This window comes from Lactuca sativa, chromosome 6 (assembly GCF_002870075.4).
Source record: "Lactuca sativa cultivar Salinas chromosome 6, Lsat_Salinas_v11, whole genome shotgun sequence".
NCBI lineage: Eukaryota > Viridiplantae > Streptophyta > Magnoliopsida > Asterales > Asteraceae > Lactuca > Lactuca sativa.
In genome coordinates this window covers 17733728-17744470 of record NC_056628.2, presented here as the reverse complement: position 1 = coordinate 17744470, position 10743 = coordinate 17733728, and the positions used below count along the sequence as shown (strand labels likewise).

Sequence of the window (10743 nt, the reverse complement as noted above, 5' to 3'; positions counted from 1 at the left end):
CTGGGGAGGGAAATATTCAAGCCCAAGTGTTAGAAGGAAAAAATGGCAGCCTCTCAAAAAGAAAGAAAATATGTCTAAGTTGATTTCAATCTATCCCAATTTTCATTGATCAAACATTCAACTTTCATATTTTCAATTCAAATCAGAAACACACCTCAGCAGCCAGATAACAAATAGATCCACCAGTGAAATTCCACCAAAAATATCCTTCACTATAACAAACAAACTCTTTTAATTGTGTTTTGATTGAGAATTAATGAAATACCTCAGAGCTTCATATGACCGATACCTCCTTTGAAGGACCCAGACAGAGGCCTTGATCTCTTGAAACTAAAAGCATCTTCAATATTTACAATTTTTCCCTCGCCTGCATCTCCTGTGTCCTTTGTAGCATGTGTGGTCGAGAAGACTTGCACAGTTAAAGCCTTCTTTTATGGAGCATCCGCTTTTATATGTTCATCAAAAAATTGGATCATTTATGCCTTGCTTAACTGCTTCAATGCAGCCACCTGTCTCATTACATTGCCAACATTAAACTTCTATCTCTGTATAAATAATATTTTAAATAAAAGTATCAAGAAAATGACACAATGGGAAAATTTGTAAAAAGCTCCATACCTCGTGATATTTCCTATCAAATTTGAGGGTACCATCTTGGATTTCTCGCCAAAAGTATACAAATTCTTCTCTTAAGTTCTTGTGCTTCTCAATCTTCATCTCAATCAGTGCATTAACATTGCTCTACACCATTATAGTATTAGATATTCAGATCAATAAACAATATTCATATTTTCCGACGAAAATTCCAAATTGATACAGAAAAAACAACTCTTGTGACCTTGAATTCATCATCTGGCATCTCATAGAGTTTAGTCTCAAACATCTTGACAAATGATTGAACCCTTGACTCAATATGTTTAGGGCCCTGTTAAATCCAAGAAACAGGATTAGTATCCATGAATGTGACTGTAAGAATTTGTCATGTACTGAATTTTATCTCTTGTTTTTTTTCGTATTGGAGTTTTCCACTTATATTTTTCTGTTCTTATTTCTTCATCATCTTTCATTGGGCAAACAGTTGGGAATCTTTGAGACCATTTTCCGAACATTAGTCAAGTCATACATCATACAAACAAATAAAAAAAAACATGAAAAAGTGCCCACCTTTACTGTAGATTGTATGATGAACTGCACTCCACGGATGCCAAAATCGTTCCTAATATTATTCAATTTCATAAATATTGATTCTCATTAAAAATTCAAAATGAGATTTGGGTCGTTTATATAAAAATATAGAACAAGTGCAAGTGTTTCATATACCTCTGCATAAGCACAGTGATGTAACTAAGTTGCTCAACTGATCTAAGTTGGTGAAAGGATGGTTGTTTAGCAATAAGAGCTAGCAGCTGAAGTTTGATATTCAACTTAAAATCATCCTGATGTACATGTATATATTATATACACCATACCACAATTAACTATTAACAATTTCATTCATCATTATATCTTATGATACTTGAAAAAAAATGCTTACCTGAATGTACTGAAGAAGAGCTGAATTTTCATCACTTGGATTCAGACCCTCTTTAGTATAGCAATATGTAACACCCTTTTCTAAGTTGACCACCCTATTTTTCAGATGCTGTGATGGGAATAGAGCTTGAGACAAAGGTTTTGTCCCCTTAAAAAGTACATCTTCAACATATTGAAGCATGAATTCGTCTTCATTTGATTCAATATTCCCTGGTTGTTGTATAGCTTTAGATAACAAAAAAAACACAACTAGAATATATAGTAATGGTATAAAAACATGCTGCATAGCACTATATGAAGATTCTTGACAAAATTTGAGGATAAAATCTTGAAAGATGGTCAGGTTCAAGAACAGAAAGAACTTCAAGCTCATCAGTACAAGGCCATGATCCATCTTTTACAAGTAATGAGCAGTGTTACATGGCCTGCTGATATGGCTGTTGAAACTTGTAATTGTCCTATTCTTTTATCAGCAGTTCCTATAAAAAAGACAAGTAATTACACATACATAAGTAACAATATAAATTCATCGACATAACATAAGTAACAATGCCTTTTTTTTACCTTGATCACATAGAACCTATCCTCTTTTACTTCAAAAGTTGTAATTTTTAGTATTACAGTGTCGAGTAAGATCTCCAACTTGTGACTATATCCAGTCAAAGTCACCTGAATTGTTAATAAAAACAAGTTCACATGTAAAGAGTAAGTGTCAAGAGATAAGATATTAATAGTGAGAATTTTTTTTACCTGAAAACCATTATCTGTGTGACAAATGACATAATACAGACCAACAACCTGAGCATCATAAGCTAAAATGTAGAAATAAGAAGAGTATTAATAATGTAATATGTAATACCACAATAGTAAACAAATAAATATGTGTGTGTAAGAGAGAGTTAAATATTATATCAGATAAATAAGCATAAAATCAACCAAAAGTATATTTAAACTTCTTTTGTGACTAACTGTATTCGGTCAAGTAATCCATCAATAACCGAGTAGAAATATCAGTAAGAACATTTGCTTCAGGGGAACTGCTAGCAAATGGGCAGTAAAAATCCAACTTAACATATGCTTTTGGAGTAGAAAATGTTGTGTTAGTGTTATACCACAATCTTGAATATTGTGATTTCCTCAATAAAAGTGGAATGTTCACCTGTTTAGAATTTAAAACACCAAAACAGAGTTAAATTCGAAGATAATAAGATAATGAGATATGATTAAAAATTATATCACTAGTTACAACTCATACTTTTCTTTCATGTTCTTAATTGAAAAATCAGTAGGTATGAATACATAAGGACAGGGAAAATGTAGGTCTTCTTTAGGAGCTCTTTTCATCCATTTCTGTAATTTATTTACACATGTGATATTATAAATAATTCTGATTACAAAGTCAAACACATGTAAAGAAAAGTCAAAAGTAATACCTAAATGGTGGAGCCAATGATTTTTTCAACAGAAAATGCAGTTCCATACCATGGCTCTGTCAGCTCAGTATATCCATCAAAGTTTGTTGACTCCCAAAAGATTCTGGAACCAGAAGGGCATAATTGAGAAATCATATAAATTTAGCCAACAATAACAAACTCATTGATAGATGATACGCTACCTGACATTGTTTGGTGTGAGCTCATTTAGTGCAGACTCGATAACTTTAGGGAAAAAGTGGAAGGTAAAGATGATCCAACTAGCCAATCTTTTGAAGGGTATAACTGCAGTGTTGTTCAAAATCAAAATGATTATTCAAATAAGTAATCTAAAGCAAAAATATGATAAAAAGTGCAAATACCTGCGTATTTGATGAAAATTTCACAACATAATCAATTGGAGGAATCTTGTCCTGATAATGGAAGGTCATCTCACGGATTGCAGAAAGCTATATGGATCATATAACGAAATAACATCATTATATTTTTTTTAAAAGAGTATGAACATGATATGATAATATTTGTTGGTATTTTCAGGTACCTCATCAAAGATCCACTTACAAACACCAGATTGTTGCAAGAGTGTAATGTATTTGAAAAGGAGCCCAATTATATGTTCAACATTTGCTGGTGTTTTAATGAATCATATATTACAAATGTTGCCAGTATCTAAATAAACATGAAAGAAATGAACACACACACACACATAGAAAAAGAAAAATGGAAACATTGACCATGTCCAAATCAGTTAAATCAATAACCACTTTAAAGAAAGAGAACTCCACAGTTCAGTCTGATTCACCAGCAGATAAGCTTGTCCCCAACCCAATTTCTTCAAGAAATAGAAGAGAGATCCTTCTCTTGCATGACCAATTAAATGTCCAAGATACCTACTTGTCCCTTCCATGTAATGATGAATGCCAGGTGTCATTGCCCATGTAATTCTCAGCTTGTGACCATGTTTTACAGGAACAATTTTCACAATAACCTAATAAATAAATGCAACATGACAATATGTATCCCAAAATCATACAAATGATACATAAAGCAAACGAAGCTTTAAGGACTCAAACCTGAAGATGTTTAGGGTGCATGGTTGACCAGGGAAACTGGGATGGATGCGGTCAAGCTAGGTGGAAGCAGACAAGCTAGGGAAGAGAAGAGTTGCACACGGTGGAGCAGCAGTGTAGGGCGCAAACCACATATTCGTGATTCTCTCTCCCAAAATTCTGAAACGATAAGTTGTTGGATAAACAACATAGTTTTCTAAATCTTGGGATGAATCGTAGTTGTAAAGGTCAAAGTGAGAAATCTAAAAACCTAGAACTACTGAATCGAATTAAGGTTACCTTCTAACTTCGATTTAAAAAATAGGAAATTAGAGTTACCTTCTTGCTTCAATTTGAAATTGGAGAAATTAGGGTTACCTTCGACATTCAATCAGTTACATCTGGAGCCAAATCTCCCACAAATATCGATAGATCTGAACCAATTCTTTCTCCACACTTTTCTCCTCTGATAAAACTCACTCAGTTTAACCGGAAAGCTTGATTAATATTTGGCATCATGGTTCCATTGTAGGTCTGGAGGATTTTCTCAGCGGATGAATGAGAATGAAACTCGATGAATCCATAACGTTCTGATTGGCCAGTCTGTTTATTTCGTATTAGTTTTATCGATTGAACCTGTAAATTTAATGAACAGAGTGTCATGAACACCAGTTTGCGAGAAGCATGACTGGAGATAAGTTTCCCCCTTATCTACTAAACGGATCGGAGAAGAGGGAGAGTGAAGGAGAGGGGAGAATCGATTGCTAAGATGAAAGATAGAAAGAAGGTAGAAAAGCGGGTTTTGAAAATTTTGGGGATTCCGATTTCCCCCTTATCTACTAAACGCGGGTTTCTTTAAAATTATAAAGCGACACTTACAGAGGACACGTATTTAACATACAGTGCCCTCCGTGGTTTTATTTTTTTTCTTATGACACTAATTTAAGGGCGCGCAATAATGTGTGACCTAGATCCAATTTTTTTTTGAAGAGATGACACTTTTTTAATGTAACTCTCTTTTGCGTAACATAAATCAACAAATGTCGTGGTTTGCGCATCATAAAAGGGTCTTTTCTTGTAGTGCATCCATTTGCCATACTTCATAGTCATAGTGAGTAGCTATGACAAGCATTACCCTAATTGACTTTATCTTGGCAACTAGTGAAAAAGTCTCATCATAGCCAATCCCTTAGGTTTGAGTAAAACCTTTTGCAACCAGTCTATCTTTGTAAGTCTGTACACTACCATCCATGTCAGTCTTCTTCTTGAAGATCTATTTACACCCTAATATCTTTTGAACAGGTACTTAATCAACTAGGGTCTACACATGGTTATCATGCATGGATTGGATCTCGCTATCTATTGCCTCTTTCCATTTAGCATCCTTAGGGCCTACCATTGCTTCCTTCTAGTTAGAAAGCTCATCCAAATTTACCAGTGCTGCATCATAATAGATGTATCACCTTTTGCAATTATACGGAAACCATAGAATGAAGGTGGCATGCTAACCCTACTGGACCGACAAAGAGGCAACAAAGAGTCAATAGGCTCAACAATTTCATTATCAGATTGAGAGCTAGTATCTTCAAAAGTTGCTTCATCGGATGACTCTTGAATATCTTCAAGATCACTCATGCTCCCACTGCCCTCTTTAGAAATGAGATCTCTCTCTCTCTCACTCTCTCTCTCTCTCTCTCTCTCTCTCTCTCTCTCTCTTAAGACTCCTCTTCGAGCTATAAACACCACGTTATCACTGGGTCTGTAAAACAAGTATCCAAAGGATTTTTGTGGATAATCAATGCAAAAACATTTCTTAGCTCTAGGTTCAAGTTTGTCTAAGGTTTATCGCCTAACGAGAATCTCACAACCCTAGACCTTGATATGTGCAAGTGAGGGAGGTTTCCATGTCTACAGTTCATGAGGTGTATTGGCAACTTTCTTAGATGGAACAAGACTGAGGATATGGGTGGCTTTTTCTAAGGCCTACCCCCAAAGTGATATTAGAAGAGAAGCTCGACTCATCATGGAACGGACGAAACCAAGTAAGGTCTAATTACGCCTCTCAGCTACACCATTCAATTGTGGTGTCCTAGGAGGTGTTAATTGTGAAACAATTACACATTCCTTTAGATAGTCGTTAAACTCGATACTAAGATACTCACAACCTCTATCAGATCATAGCGTCTTTATCTTTTTTCCTAATTGGTTCTCTACTTCATTCTAAAACTCTTTGAACCTATCAAAAGTTTCTAGTTTATGTTTGATCAAGTAAATATAACCATACCTACTATAATTGTCAGTAAATATAATGTACTAGCAATTTGCATCCTTTGTGGCAGATTTGAATGGTCCACACACATCTGTATGGATTAGGGCCAAAAAATCTTCATCTCTTTCACATGTGCCAGTGAAAGGTGATTTAGTCATGTTTCTCAACAAACAAGATTCACATTCATCATCTAGATTTAGGTCAAACGATTCCAGCACTCCATCCTTTTGGAGTTGGGCAATGTGTTTCTTGTTGATGTGCCTAAAACGAGAACGCCATAGGCATAACTTGTCTAAAATATTAGAAGAACCAATATTATATACATTTTTGCCTAAATCATTCACATAAACAATAGTTTCATACACACAATCAAAACCATAATGTTATCCTTTTCTAAATAAAACATGAAAATAAATAATGTTTCAAGCCATTTATGGAGAGTATCAACAATTATCCAAATCAAACCTAATACTATCAAACATAATCTCATAAGTCCCAATCCTGGTAACAACCAATCTTCATTGTTCCCCATGGTTAGGTTTAGCTTCCCATGTTTGACCTCTTCACTTTCCTTTAGTCCCTACATATCAAAATAAATGTGGAAACCACATTGTGTATCAAGAACCCAAGAATTTGAAATATTAGTATTATTGACTTGAATAGAATATGTACCAGATGAAGATTCAACCACTTTGGCCTTATCATCTTTCACTTCTTGCAAGTACTTGGGGAAAATTCTTATCCAATGGCCCTTTTGTCTATAATGAAAGCACACAACTTCCTTTGGATTAGCAACAGGAGGGGTGCAAAGTAGGGCTTTTCTTTTGTTCCATTGGTCTCTCCATGATGGATCTTCCTTTTCCATTTGGATGGGGTATGGAACTTTATCTTGTTCCCTTTGCTTTGTTGGATATCCATGATAGGGACACTTGCATAACTATTGGAATGAGACTTTTAGATTCCTGCTTCAGCCATTTGCAACATATTGTGAAGCTTAATCAATGTGGTCTTTGTATTTCTTAAATGATAAGTCAATATGAACTGATCATAACGATTGGGTAGAGAGTTGAGTACCATGTCAATGGCAAGGTCCTTATAGATTTTACATTAAGTTTTTCCAATCTTTCCACATGCCACTGCATTTCTACCCACGAGTATACATAGATCCCCCTTCTTTCAATTTGCCCATTGTTAAGGACTTGACCACTTCATAACTCTCTTTTCTTGCTTTCATGTGGAACATTTGAGACAAGGCCATGTTAAGATCATATGGCCAGTAATCCTCAAAATTCTTTTGGAGCTCATGTGTCATAGTTGTAATCATAATGCAAGAGACCTTTGTGGCAACATCCACATGTTGATCATAGTTAGAAATCTCCTTATGAGTGGTAGTTTCTTTGTTGATTTCTGGAATTAGAGTAGTGAGAACATACTTTTTTCTCATCAAGTCCATGTAGTTTGGATTGAAAAGCAGTCCTGAACAAGGACCAATAGTAGAGTGAAGTTATGGCTTGATGAAGGAGGATGAGGAGGAGGGAGTTCACCATTTGAAGATATTTCTTTGAAATAAAGACCAAATTTTAGGTAGTTGATTAAATCCTTGATATTTTAACCCAATTTAATATTCAAGACGAGGGTCCAATAATGCAATTCAAAATTAAGTAAAGGGATGTCGTAATCTAATCATGAATTCATTTAAGGTAGGTAATGAATTTTACTATTTTCAATCTATATGAAATTCCTAGATCATTAGAAATTCATTGAATCTTATCAATGACATGTTTAATCTCGATTATGCTCTTCAATTTATGATTGGGATGTCAAGGATCACAAAAAAGATGTGAATACCCATGAAAACCCTCTTCACAACCTTGATGTCTTTTATCAACTCAAATTAACATGTCGGTAAGCCACTCACGCTCCATTAATTCATGATAATTTTTGAGTTGTGTCATAATTTCAACTTTATAGAACCTAATTAGTTTTTGGTTAATCATACATGCTCCACTAATGAATCATAAAGATTGATGCGTGTCTTCATGGATTAGCATACACTTTCACATTTTCCCTTAAAGTAACTAGTGTAGGAAATTTTATAAAGGTTCTATTACTTTATAACATGATACTTTTGATGAGGTTATGTCATATTGAACCCATTTTGCTAACAACCCTCCACCACACATGAGAGCGGTGGGTGAGAATAGACACCCATTCAACGACCATTTTATAGTTCCCTTCATTATACCGACTTTATAGCATGGCTTCGTGAATAAGGCATACTATCGATTCAAATGACTCATGTTATACAAATAGTATTGAACTTATAATATACATAAGTATAAGGTTGTATTTTAAACATTTAAAATAAATTTCATAAATTTATATTAATGATTTCAAAATTAATCTTTTTGATTAATCAAATAATTAAATTTAATTAAATCATGAGGATAATTCAAAGAGTCTAGATATTAGGAGCTTAGATTAACAATTATAAATATTCATATTTTATCTAATTAAAACAATATCTATAAATGTACTTATCCTAATCAAAATCTTAATTATCTCAAAATTTTCACTGAACAAGAGGTACCCCACAACGTGGCAGATAAGCTCCACGTTGTGGCAGAAGAAGAAAATATGTGGATCAGACAGTGGCCACGACGTGGTAGAACAACTCATGACATGGCGACGAAACAGAATAACGATTCTGTTTTCCTTCATTTTTCAAGTTCAATTTATGCACATTCAATTGTTAGACAACCAAATGCTCTGATACCACTAATGGGTTTTTCATGTAATAATGTGGAAAATACCTTAAAATCTTAAGGGTAAATGCAATCTAAATGGATCTGTGTCATAACTCTATTGAAGCAACACACCATTGAACAACAAAATTCTAAATCCTAACTGATTTGTTATTATGAACAAACCATATGATCAATCCAATAGTCTCTTGAAAACTAGCTTTAATTATGTTCAACCCTCTAATGGTTCATACCCAAAACACAAGATTCCTGGAAGATTTAGGAGAGAAGGGAGAGGTAGGATATTTTTGGCTATGGTATGTCTAATTGCATTGGCCAAAAATTCCAAACCATAAGGATCTATTTATAGCAGATTAGGAAAACACCTAGAAACCCTAATTTGAACAAAAAATAATATTATTTTAAAGAAGGTAATTATCTATTTCCTTAATTATCTTTACGGAAGCTTCCAAAAGACTCCAAAAGAGCCTCCTAACTATCCCACATAGGATGGGTCTAGAACCTGTCCTCTGCTCAACTTTTAAACACTTACAACTATCGTCCTTCAACTTTTAGTTAATTCTAATTAACCTATAAATAATTCCAAATTAATTTTAAATTAACTATAACTATTTCTAATTAATATAGTGGTCATATAATATATTAATAAAACATTTATCTCTCTCTAAAATCAATCTAGACAATTTCTTGGTTATAAGGGAGACCCAAAAAGGACTTTATTCTTATTCATCGAGTATGATCATGGTTAAGCCGGTCTGAGGTTTTGGTGTTGCAGACATCAGTCGATGATGGTTCAAATCCTATGTGGGGGAGAACTGGGCATTATGCTTGGAAGATCATTGGTCAATTCGATTTCATGGTTTCATTGTGAGGGTTCGGAGGAATCTGCAGTTCAGGTGAGCTAGATTTTGGTTTGGTTTATAGATGTATGGGGAAGGGGTAAGAAAGTGGGTTACCATCAAAGTGCTCGTGATTTAGGAGTTTCTTGTGGAGAGGATCTATCGGAACCCTCCATGGATTCGGGTAATTTAAGGTTTGGACATATCGTGGGTGTAGAGCAAGTTGTTGTTAGGTGCATGTCTTTGAGGACGCATGAGTCGTTCTCACAATAGATAGCTGATAGGTAAGGAAATTCTTGGCTCCTTTTTGGGTAGCACCACGAATCAGGATTGATGAGATTTGAACCACTCGTTTGTGTATCAATTATAGGAAACATGGTTAGCTCGTGGTATGGTTCGTTTATAACTGGCAGACAATGGGTAGTCGTTAATGTGCGGGGCAGGATCTAAGTTTGCCAAGAGTATTCTCACAGGTATCTTGTTCGATATGTGTGGGGTCATCGGGTTTGGTTCCCGATCCATTTTCAATTGTTGGTTGTTCTGTTAACAGTAGCAGATGAGGTTATTTGAAGGATTCGATCTAAATCAACTAAGGGTGTGACTGATGAGCCGACCCTTAATTAAGTCTAGTAAACTCAAGTTTTGGTCTAGGTGTGGGTGACCTCTCAATTTTCTTGGTTGTGAAATTATTCATTCTTGTGATTTGAGATGACAGGTGGTCTTAGTTATTCGAAGATTCGATATTGAATCAACGATGTTCAATTTTCAGGAATGATCGTGGTTGTGCAAGTTGTCGTTTCGCTAGATCGCATCGGCTAGGTTGGTATTGGGATTGTTTCGAGCAGGATTTTGGCA

At 34.9% G+C, this 10743-nt stretch overlaps 1 pseudogene; it reads right to left on the bottom strand.

The window, feature by feature from the left end:
- Positions 1-266: 266 nt before the first annotated feature.
- Positions 267-7149, bottom strand: LOC111906114 (insulin-degrading enzyme-like 1, peroxisomal; annotated as a pseudogene).
- Positions 7150-10743: the final 3594 nt, after the last annotated feature.